Source organism: Saccoglossus kowalevskii, chromosome 9 (genome assembly GCF_978046115.1).
Source record: "Saccoglossus kowalevskii chromosome 9, keSacKowa6.1, whole genome shotgun sequence".
NCBI classification, from domain to species: Eukaryota; Metazoa; Hemichordata; class Enteropneusta; family Harrimaniidae; genus Saccoglossus; species Saccoglossus kowalevskii.
The window spans coordinates 10,123,769-10,136,718 of NC_140649.1; the positions used below are offsets into that span (position 1 = coordinate 10,123,769).

The 12,950-nt window shown below is 40.5% G+C and overlaps 1 long non-coding RNA gene across 1 annotated transcript; it reads left to right on the forward strand.

Annotated features, from left to right (window-relative positions):
- Positions 1 to 9,906: 9,906 nt before the first annotated feature.
- Positions 9,907 to 11,900, forward strand: LOC144351310 (uncharacterized). Its single transcript, XR_013420413.1, has 3 exons — positions 9,907 to 10,047; positions 10,870 to 11,082; positions 11,734 to 11,900. It is a non-coding gene; the product is annotated as an uncharacterized LOC144351310 (long non-coding RNA).
- Positions 11,901 to 12,950: the final 1,050 nt, after the last annotated feature.

Here is a 12,950-nt window from a genome sequence, read left to right on the forward strand (position 1 = left end):
ATATGCATATTTTGCTCTGTAAAATACTAAAATCCAACACAAATTTAAGCAAAAATCAAAGTTTCCTTTGTTTTCATAGAGTAAGTACTCCACAGCTTTGCTTTTATTTACTATCATTAGCAGCATAGATTTCCCTCCTTCCTGCAGCCTTTTCTGTAGTTATTTTTTGGCTTTATGCTTCCCCTCCCCTCCTAAGGTCTATTAAATGCAAATGCTAAAAATTATGTCAAAATTATGGCAAACCATGATATTTTCAATGCACATATAATACATTTTGTAATCATATCAGAGCCAAAACTGTTAATGTTTCTTTGTTTTTTTAGGGGGGTCAGCATGTTTTAAGTTTTAAAATATAATGTTGTGGGGTGGGGGTCACCCACTTTTTTTGTTGATAGGGGGTGGGTCAACTGAGATTTACAGCTGGCAAAATGGAATCTGCTGACCCCCCCTAGGCCGAAGTAACTGACCAATCCCTTATTGTGGCCTCTGTTGCACCATGCCTTAAGTAACAATCATAGCTGGAGGTGGCAGTTCACAATAATTCCGACACAGTGTGTATCACTTCAGTTGCCCACATTTAACGTCATTCTATGTAGATTCTGAATTACCTGCCTGCAAGTCAGTTCAAGTCTTATGGTAATATTTACATTGCACTCATTATCAGTATTACGCTTTGATTATGGTTTGTTCGGGTATCTGACTCTACCAGCTAATGATGAGCAGCTGAAAACTTAACTACAGGAAGAAGAAAAGGTTGACCCATAATCTCCTCACCCTCAGCAGCCGCCCCATTAGTCTAAGGCTGAGTTTTGCACTGACGCCCTCTCCTACAAACGCTGACTCAGTCCTGCCTGACGTAAGAGGGAAACTCCCCCAAAAACAATCTGAATAAACTCCGATGTAGGTGTTTTTATTTTACACATTTTTATTTAACTGAGATATGGTATAAGAAAATCTTGCAATCAATTTCCATAACGAGTGAAAAAATGTTTTATGAGTATCTGAAAAATTGTTTTTCAATTTGTGTCTGGATAGGTTGTCAACCGTGAAAATTGTTGTGTCATATTGGACTCTACCAGCTACCACTAACTCACTGTTAAATCAGTGCAATAAGCGTATTTTAATTTTAAAAGTTCATTTCTCAACCTTTGATATATTAGTTGAAAGTCAAGAAATTGTCTCTTAAATAAACTAATACCTTACTTTTTCATCAATAACTTGGCATTCATAATGCACACACGTGTCGATTCACCTATGGCATTGACACTTATTGAGCTTGAGGTTAATGAATGGGATGAACCATTCAACCCTAGGAAACCTGCAAGTCACTGTATGTGACCTCAGGATGTTGCATTGTCTGCACTGCTCTGCCCCTGCCAGGTGATGGGTTCCTAACTTCATTCCATTCTCCTTGCATCAGAGCACTCTTTTGTGACGGGTCACACTACAATTGGTTGTCGAGTCAAACTTGTTTGTTCTGTATTCATCCAGGAAGTAACGAGCACCCTTCTTGAAGGTCAACATTTCCAGAATGTTTATGTGACGTTTGAGTTTTTGCAGGGTTCACTCCTCCTAATTTACCTGTTATTGAGGTGGGCTCCCGATCCTACTTTCTAGGTGTTATAATTGAAGAATAAATATGTTGGATACGTCCATCCACCACATGAAGATGTATACCAGGTAGACTTTGTTTGTTCCATGCTAATATCAGGGGGGGGGTTCTTCTCTCTGGTGTTCTCGACACTGTCAGGGGGGAATCTCGTCTCGTCTCTCTATCGCGTCCCCTTGAGGTGCGGGATCGGGAAAGTCACTTAAGCTTTACAGTCAAATAAGACACACGCAGCAAAATACGTTTCAACTCTCGTCTTAGTCGGTCAATCGAGCACTCTATAAGACACAGCGCCCTGGGGAGAAGTCCCCAAGACTATCGCAAGGCTGACCCAAGACTCGCCCAAGACTCTACAGGACTCTCCAAGAGTGCGTCTCTCGTGGTGTACTCGCCAAGACCAACTCAAACTCTCTTTATTCATTTTCAAAACCTTAACCAATTACAAAGCAGTATTAAGACTCTAAGGCGTGGCCTTCAATCATACAGCCAATCACACTAAGTACTGAACACGTCATATCTTTTGATTAATCGTTCACTACATTAATAACCACGAATACTAACTGTCAGAAATAGTAGTCCGAATAGCGACGGTTATCTCGTAATTAGTTCCAAATCACTGAGTCGAGTTCCGTCCAGGACCTCGCCTGCCTAAACGATGACAGATATAACACAGCCATTCGCTAATAATCAGCTAATTAAGTCGATTAACAGATACGTGAAAACAATTTCATCATACTAACTTTGTCTCCAGCAGCGACCTGTACCACTGGGCTCGGAGTACTAATGCATGAATGTGGTGCACTTTTGCCTATATTAGCAGCTTTATTATCTGCCAGAGCATATGCTGTAAAAGTTCCCTTGTTATCTCCCCTATCGCATGCTACCACGTGACCCTTCTCCTAGAGAATCGTCGGATTTAGCATCATGATAACAAGCTTCAAAAAGTCTGAAGAAACCTCCAAAGAGTAATCTGAATAAAATCCGATGTATGTTTAGGCTCTATTTAAAAAGGACAATCATACGTCTTTATCGACCCAGATACGATATAAAAAAATAAATTCCGGAAAATAATAACAAAAAACTAGTCTTCAATATAAGCAAAATTAACAATAAAAAATAGAGCTGATCTATTTGGACGACTCTTTCTTTTTTCTCAGTATAAATAGTGTTAGAACGCTGTTTCTTACTAGATTTGTTTTAGATTCATGGGGTTTCTTAGGAGGGTCAGGGGTCGCCTGAATCGCCGCTGTTATCGGGAGACAGTGTCCCATACATGTATCATACAAACTAGATCTAATTCCATAGCACATCAAGCTTACGAACAAACACTTAAACAAGCAGAGTTGGATAACAATGACAGATATAGTACAATATTCAATATGAATTGTAGCGAACATAACCTGCCCAATGTTGCGGTTGAAACAGTGTGCTGTTATTGAACCCTTTAGAAAAGTAGTAAGTAGTTTAAAGAAAGTAATTCAGTTCTCGGAAATAATAGACACTTCTTGGGCTTTTTTAACGACCTATTTTCATTGAGACTAGCATACTTGTCGGTAATTATAGAATTGGTTACTTGGTGCAAAGAGGCCGATTTTTGTTGGCGGCTCGATCGTTTTCGATCTTGGGAAAACTCTGACGAATATATCCCACGAGGTCATTCCGTACTCTAATATCGAATGTTGGTAAGGTAAGTAAACTGAGCTAGTAAAATAAAGTATACACTTGAAATCGGCAGGATCTTCCAATCGGTTTTCGTGGCGAACTTGAAACAGAGTTGAGTTTGTTGTGACATGCTTTCGAAAATAAAAAAAATCACACAATAGCGTGAAACTAGTTTCATGGTGTATCGGAACAATTGTTTTATAATATGATATGTCTGGAAAAGTTGTAAACCATATAAATAATCGTGTTATATCTGACAATACCATCGATTCTCCAGAAAAAAGTAGTAGTGTTTTTGTAAGCAGCCTGGGCCAATTAAACCGCAAATGACGAAAATTACGTAAACCTCGATTTCGAAACAATTGTTTTCATCTAACTATGATACACGCTTTCCCTGATATAAATATAGATCCTAAATAAACTATTATCTTAATGTTTCATCAACGGCGATTTTTTTGGGAAAACGTTTGAAAAGGAAATCGTAGAGGAAACAGTAGGGTAGTTGCCTTTCTGGTGCTCAGGCTCGTGGCAATAAAATAAAGGTGTCTTTTTTGTTCTTTATTGAAAAACCAGTAAACCTTTTGTTTGTTTCTGCGGGACAAAGAAAGCTGGGCTGGGCCTTGGTCATCAATCGTTTGTATTCATGTGATAGCGCCACCTACGTTTGAAAAAAGCAAATTATTGTATATTTTTCTCGTTTAGTCTGACATAACTGATTTAAAAAAACTCATTAAAGCGCGGTAGTCGTCGCGCTGCGCATGTGCGAGATATATGGGTCTCATATAAACAAAGATCGCGACTTTGACTGTTGCGCAGATCAACGAGTACGAACTGACACGTGTCCAAGCTTTATTTTTAGGTAATCACATGTGATTGGAAGGTATCGAAGGAGTCACCGGCGGTAATCAGTGCAAGTCGCGCCCAGGTCAAATCTCATACTTGTGATTTCCATTTGAAGAGCGCATTGGATTGTAGGAAAATCAATGTTTATCAACACAAATGTCGAACATGCGCAGCGCGACGACTACCGCGCTTTAAACCAAATGATTCCTTCGGTTACCTGTAGTCCAATTATTCGCAAGTAATATATTTCCGATGATTGGCGCTCTCTAGAGTGACGGAACGCTTATGAAATGGTGACACGAATGCATTGCAAATCACCGATATCGTTTTGATATATAGCGTTTGGGAGAAATTTGATTTCTACATGACAAGTGACTGCACAAGCAAACACAGTTGTCGGTTAGAGCGGCATTTGTTGGAAATCAAAATCACCGAGCTTGGTGACAATTTCGGATGCGACCTTCAATCTCTCACCCAATCACATGTCTCCCTAATAAGACCAATTAATCACAGACGATGACCTCCGGCTTCTCACCAAATCATACATCTCAATTATGTAACCAATCCCATATGACCGGATGTAAAATGTAGCCAGTCATAGCGTTTCTTAACTGCCATTGATATTTATCGATTTATATAATTCGATCACTTTCTTGACTATATTAGTGTTTCAATAAATCTGTTCAACTATCAAATAGCTGTTGTCGCTTCTGTATCCTGTCATCACCCGAGGATTCTTACATTAACAAATTCATCACCGTGACGTCACATAAGCTCCCTATCACTAGCGGGCGCTATTCATAAGAATGGTATATTCGTCACACATCTGTGAGATTAGTACTAGTGAAAATACCATGACACAATACTCTACTTTGACGATATAATTAATAGCTGCAGTTAAAGTTTCAAGCACCTACCCTCCTCTTCTACAAAGGGGGTTCACTCACGACTTTTTTTTCTGGGGTCTGTCAATCTATTAGCCTAATCCGTATTACACGCATATCAAAAACATGAACGACCTAAACATTTTTCAAAAAATTAAAATCAAAAATCTGACTGCCACCCCCACCCCCCTACCAAAATTACCATGTTCAATTAACGGGAGCTTTATTTAGTGTAACTGGAACTTGGAACTTTATTCAGACACGTCTCTAGTGTTCAGTGGATAGTGTAACCAGGATAATCGGTATACTAAATAACATTGGGTATGTAAGGTATGAATAAACTACAATACAAAGGGGCATGTTATGATTAGATCGTATAATTATTCGACCCATTAGAACGCCCATGTTTATTGACGTGGGTGTTCTGAAAATCAGATTTGTCACGATTCTCATCAAGAGACAAATTAAGCTGTTAAAACTATGGGTTACGCATAATGGATGTAATTGGTCAGGACTGTAGCACACAGGCAATTTTGTTGTTGTTGTTTTCGGTTAATAGTACGTCTGCTGTGAATACAGTAAGGAACAATATTTATTCCTATATATTAGGTGAGCAGGATACGATTGGACATGATACTTAGGAGATGGTACGGAACTAAACGCGAGTGAATAAGACGCGGGGAGCTGGATACGAGTGACCAAGATACAAGTCAGCAAGATACGAGTGAGCAGGATATTAATATGCAGGGTACAAGTGAGTGGGATATGGGTATAAGGGTACAAGTGAACGGGATATGATATGAGTATAAGGGTACAAGTGAGTGGGATACGGGTATAATGGTACAAGTGAACGGGATATGAGTATAAGGGTACAAGTGAACGGGATATGAGTATAAGGGTACAAATGAACGGGATATGAGTATGCAGGCTACAAGTGTGGGAGCTATGAGTATGCAGGGTAGGAGTGAGGTGGTATGAGTATGCAGGGTACGAGTGAGGGGATATAAGTATGCAGGGTACGAGTGACCAAGATATGAGTATACAGAATAGGAGTGAGTGGGATATGAGAATGCAGGGTACGAGTGAGAAAGATATGAGTATACAGGATAGGAGTAAGTTGGATATGGGTATAAGGGTACAAGTGAACGGGATATTAGTATAAGGGTACAAGTGAGTGGGATATGGGTATAATGGTACAAGTGAACGGGATATGAGTATAAGGGTACAAGTGAACGGGATATGAGTATGCATGGTACGAGTGAGCGGCTATGAGTATGCAGGGTACGAGTGAGGGGGTATATGAGTATGCAGGGTACGAGTGAGGGGGACACGAGTATGCAGGGTACGAGTGAGGGGGATATGAGTATGCATGGTACGAGTGAGGTGGATATGAGTATGCAGGGTAGGAGTGAGTGAGTGGGATATGAGTATCCAGGGTACGAGTGAGGTGGATATGAGTATGCAGGGTAGGAGTGAGTGAGTGGGATATGAGTATGCAGGGTAAGAGTGAGGTGGATATGAGTATGCAGGGTAGGAGTGAGTGAGGTGGATATGAGTATGCAGGGTAGGAGTGAGTGAGGGGATATAAGTATGCAGGGTACGAGTGAGGTGGATATGAGTATGCAGGGTACGAGTGAGGTGGATATGAGTATGCAGGGTACGAGTGAGGTGGATATGAGTATGCAGGGTACGAGTGAGGTGGATATGAGTATGCAGGGTACGAGTGAGGGGGATATGAGTATGCAGGGTACGAGTGAGGGGGATATGAGTATGCAGGGTACGAGTGAGGGGGATATGAGTATGCAGGGTACGAGTGAGGGAGATATGAGTATGCAGGGTACGAGTGAGGTGGATATGAGTATGCAGGGTACGAGTGAGGTGGATATGAGTATGCAGGGTACGAGTGAGGGGATATGAGTATGCAGGGTACGAGTAAGGGGGATATGAGTATGCAGGGTACGAGTGAGGTAGATATGAGTATGCAGGGTACGAGTGAGGGGATATGAGTATGCAGGGTACGAGTGAGGTGGATATGAGTATGCAGGGTACGAGTGAGGGGATATGAGTATGCAGGGCACGAGTGAGGTGGATATGGTATGCAGGGTACGAGTGAGGTGGTTATGAGTATGCAGGGTACGAGTGAGGGGATATGAGTATGCAGGGTACGAGTGAGGTGGATATGAGTATGCAGGGTACGAGTGAAGGGATATGAGTATGCAGGGTACGAGTGAGGTGGATATGAGTATGCAGGGTACGAGTGAGGTGGATATGAATATGCAGGGTACGAGTGAGGGGGATATGAGTATGCAGAGTACGAGTGAGGTGGATATGAGTATGCAGGGTACGAGTGAGGGGATATGAGTATGCAGGGTACGAGTGAGGTGGATATGAGTATGCAGGGTACGAGTGAGGGGATATGAGTATGCAGGGTACGAGTGAGGTGAATATGAGTATGCAGGGTACGAGTGAGGTGGATATGAGTATGCAGGGTACGAGTGAGGGGGATATGAGTATGCAGGGTACGAGTGAGGTGGATATGAGTATGCAGGGTACGAGTGAGGTGGATATGAGTTTGCAGGGTACGAGTGAGGGGGATATGAGTATGCAGGGTACGAGTGAGGTGGATATGAGTATGCAGTGTACGAGTGAGGGGGATATGAGTATGCAGTGTACGAGTGAGAGGATATGAGTATGCAGGGTACGAGTGAGGTGGATATGAGTATGCAGTGTACGAGTGAGGGGATATGAGTATGCAGTGTACGAGTGAGAGGATATGAGTATGCAGGGTACGAGTGAGGTGGATATGAGTATGCAGTGTACGAGTGAGAGGATATGAGTATGCAGGGTACGAGTGAGGGGGATATGAGTATGCAGGGTACGAGTGAGGTGGATATGAGTATGCAGTGTACGAGTGAGGGGGATATGAGTATGCAGTGTACGAGTGAGAGGATATGAGTATGCAGGGTACGAGTGAGGTGGATATGAGTATGCAGGGTACGAGTGAGGTGGATATGAGTATGCAGTGTACGAGTGAGGGGGATATGAGTATGCAGTGTACGAGTGAGAGGATATGAGTATGCAGGGTACGAGTGAGGTGGATATGAGTTTGCAGGGTACGAGTGAGGGGATATGAGTATGCAGTGTACGAGTGAGAGGATATGAGTATGCAGGGTACGAGTGAGGTGGATATGAGTATGCAGTGTACGAGTGAGAGGATATGAGTATGCAGGGTACGAGTGAGGGGGATATGAGTATGCAGTGTACGAGTGAGAGGATATGAGTTTGCAGGGTACGAGTGAGGGGGATATGAGTATGCAGTGTACGAGTGAGAGGATATGAGTATGCAGGGTACGAGTGAGGGGGATATGAGTATGCAGGGTACGAGTGAGGTGGATATGAGTATGCAGTGTACGAGTGAGGGGGATATGAGTATGCAGTGTACGAGTGAGAGGATATGAGTATGCAGGGTACGAGTGAGGTGGATATGAGTTTGCAGGGTACGAGTGAGGGGATATGAGTATGCAGTGTACGAGTGAGAGGATATGAGTATGCAGGGTACGAGTGAGGTGGATATGAGTATGCAGTGTACGAGTGAGAGGATATGAGTATGCAGGGTACGAGTGAGGGGGATATGAGTATGCAGTGTACGAGTGAGAGGATATGAGTTTGCAGGGTACGAGTGAGGGGGATATGAGTATGCAGTGTACGAGTGAGAGGATATGAGTATGCAGGGTACGAGTGAGGGGGATATGAGTATGCAGGGTACGAGTGAGGTGGATATGAGTATGCAGTGTACGAGTGAGGGGGATATGAGTATGCAGTGTACGAGTGAGAGGATATGAGTATGCAGGGTACGAGTGAGAGGGTATGAGTATGCAGGGTACGAGTGAGGTGGATATGAGTATACATGGCACGAGTGGGCGGAATATGAGTATGCAGGGTGCGAGTGAGAGGGATATGGGTATTCAGGCCACGAGTGAGCAGTGAACAAGAATGATATAAGCAGTCAGAAAAGCTGGATGAGCAGTCTGAATGAACAGGTCACGAACGAGTAAGACATGGGTGATCGGGATATGAGTAAGTACAGGGAGTAAGCAATATACGGGTGAGCGGAACATGACTGAGCAGCGTGAGTTTAATAATTAAGGCATATGGAGGAATAGGGTCAAGCGTAAACAAGTGTGATTGTGTGCATGGTTACAGTGAGTGTGTTTATATAAATGCACACCTGATGTGGGATGTAACGATCAGTGAACGATGCTTTCAATTCAGTGCTATCAAATTGAGTAAGTAATATTCATATCCGTTCAGTATTGCAAAGCAATCATATCACACTGGCGCCGGAAGTATTACGATCACATTTTATAACTCAACCAAGTCCATTCGAAATATACAATCATACTTACACCACCAATTCCATATTCTCTTATAGATATTTATAATTGCATCTATTTAAAAAAATACTTGACTTTAATGAGTTCAGGGACCAAACTCAATATCCCGATGCCTACTTTTCCGTTGCCAGGGCAACACATAGTTGATGTTTGTTGGAAGGAACCATTTCAAGAAAAGCGCAAGAAAGGGGCCTGCGCCGAATGGTTGATAATGAGTGTGAAGCGGGGGGGGGGGGATTACACAAAATGAACGCGTACATTTGAAAAGTCATGTGGCTTTCCTAGTCACATCAAAAAAACTATTTAAATTCACAATAATCCAATAGTCTCATACGCACCGGATATGTCATGCAGGCATTTGGTCATTTTTTCGACATACACCCAGTGTCCCATCATCGCACAGCAACCCCACAACTGAGATGCAATGTAGACTTGACGACTGTGGATTTAAATTGTTTCCTTTGTAGAAATAAAACTACGCTTGGGTGGACCCATCACTGTATTATAAAATAGCGCTCCCAGCATATATTAAGACATAATATTTATAAGAAGTGCAACCGTGTACCGTCGTCATTTATCAATCCAGCACAAGATGCGTCTGTCGATACTCTGCCTTGTTGTCTCCGTGCTAGCCGGTGTCCACGGTTACACATATGTGAGTATTATTCAATTACTAGCTAAACACATACAGTTTGTATTTCTTTATATATTCTTCGTCACGAAGTTATCACATTACTAAAGACGAACTATGTATATATAGAACAGTGTGCGGATTAAAAAAAAAAACATGACACACATACACATATTTATTAAACAAAGTCGCTTATCCCGAGACCATTTAAGAAATTAAAATGTCAGAATTGTACCGACCGTCTTACACGACTGTTCCATTATCTGGATGAAGATGCGAGGATCGATTATTTGCAAGGAACGGGAAAGTGCCGTCATTATGCGTCTCGAGAGATCAACAACGGATAAATAAAAAAAAATACATCTTCAGTAAAACTAGTAATATATATCAAATAATTTTATGCCTTATATTTTAGGTTAAAGCTAGATATAGAGTACTGGTAACTTCAGTTGATATACTCGCTAATATTCGCAGATCACGGTATTTCACTTCGTGGTGCAATGCGTTCAAGTATCAATCGCACTCAGGAGTGGTGTATTCATAAGCTTATAGCGCGGACGCTGTGGGTTTATGTTCTCATAGGCGCAATCGTATATCATCATGACACGACATTAACACCAAATTCTTCGACGGTTACTCGCGCATAGCACCGAGGGATCTGACCATTAAAGATATTACAAATTGGTTCAGAGATGTTAAAAAAACAAGAATCTGTTGCCATCGTTTATTTATGTAATCCGTTTACAATAATTATTATCGACTTCCAATTGCGGTTTTGATACTAAGAATATTTTTTGTTCCAAAAATTTAAATATATTTTAACAAAAAATATTTCCACCTTTTCAGAATCAGCGCACCTATTGCACCTCAGACAAGGACTGTTCGTATCGCTATATGTGCCAAGGTTTTTATTGCGAGGAACCAAAAATTCAACACATGATTTTCTGTTCAGACGACGAAGACTGTCAGAAAGGTTTATACTGCGTCGACTTTTATTGTCGAAGGAGTGCTTTACTCAGCAATATACTGACAAAGAACAGAGGTTGACGTCATGAACAAGTAGGTATTGCTCATATTACGTAAAATAGCGTTGCGTTTAGGTGCGCGTGCGGTACGGTCTTCATAGCGCACCCGTGTTTGCAAATAAATGTAAATCATTACCAGTCAAAGGATTAATTAATACAATGAGTTTTCACAAAAATATATATAAGTGGTTGTTAACGAATTGTGCGTCGGCCAGAGTCCTCGATTCTAAGACGAAGAAAAAAAAGGAAACAAAAATAACGAGGGGTTGATTTGGGCATAGTCAGATAAAACTTCGGAAACTAGCAAACAATCCGGTAAAAGTGCCCCTCTCTCAGCAGCGTAACAACAACGTACGAAATGGTTTACTAGTAATTCGACCATACAAATAAAACGCACTGTAAGCTCATGGGAATGGCACCTTCAATTAAAAAATAATGTACGCTATATATTCAAATCACATCCATGTCAATATCGTGCCCATATATATATATTATATTATTATTACAGAAAATTAGGTAGCTGTCACTACACTGACAGCTTTATTGGTGTAATTAGTCATGTACATGATATCATTAACGAAGATTGTTTTCAATTCAAACATTCATTTTTAGTGAATATATATATTTTCGAATCATGATGATATATTATTAATATACTTATTGTAATTATTATTGCTCATTCCAGATCGGTAATGTGTTCAGAGTGTGATGTGAACGGAGTGAATGTTCTCAGATGACAGGAATATTGATCGTGATGCCAGCAGTCCTCGTTATGCGTTTATTCGTCCCTGTATACTATCAGTTTGCTTGAACGAATATTATAGTGAAATTAAAATTTGGCACAATAATATAGATGACTGTAAAATTGTGTTGAATTTGTTTTCTTCATAAGCTTTTAGTATCTTTGCAAATGTTGCGTGTAATTTTTTGGGACAGAAGGGGGGGGATATTTTATTCAATATGTAGTTTTTATATTGATTCATCAATCATAACTTGTTATTAATTTTAATTTATACCAATAGTATCTGTGTCTGGTATAGGAAGACACATCAATGCACAGTTGTGACACGTTTAACGAGTTGTTCTTGGTGTTAAAATCTTACATTATATTGTTTCGTCGGGAATTGCATGTTGCTTTGTTTCAGGTAACCATAGAGGAAACAGTTTAATCGTAATCAGGTATTCTCTCCACGTGGTATCTAAACAAGTACTTATGGCAACATATTTGATAGCTGAGATATAAAAGATGACAGTTGCGAAATTGTCGTCTTAATACTTGCTTAGAACATTAGGCTGTAGAAGTTCCCAAGAATATCCCAAATGTTGTTTTTTTTGTGTTTTTTTCGCGAGATTGGTAATTTCTTGGCGTTCGTTCAATTGTGAGTTTTCGGTTTCGCCATGCGTTTCTTTGTATTTGACCGCGAATAATCAGCTAAATTATTATTAAATAGATAACATTTCGATAATTTTTTCATAAATATACAAGAATTTTATTCATGAGAACTGTTATTTCGCGATTAAGTGATCACATAAACTAACATAACTTATTATCCGCAATTGAATTTCGACCAACAACAAATAAAAAATGCAATAACATGTTACATAATGAGACATTTATAAAATTTCTTTTCGTTTTCCCCTGTATGTAGCATATTGAACGCAATATTTTTTTCAGTATGAATCACTTGTGTACGGGGATGGATCTTGGAATGCGAAGTTTATAATTTCCTACTATTTTCTGTTGTTATGTTTAACATTTAGAGATTGGTGTATTTCTATGTTATTTATGATCTAAGACTTACTTCACCAGAAAGATTCATTTCTCAAGCAGATTTGGGAGCAGTCACTTCAAATTCCAATAAATTCATTTTGTAGCTTCGTCTTCCAGATTGCATTGAGTGC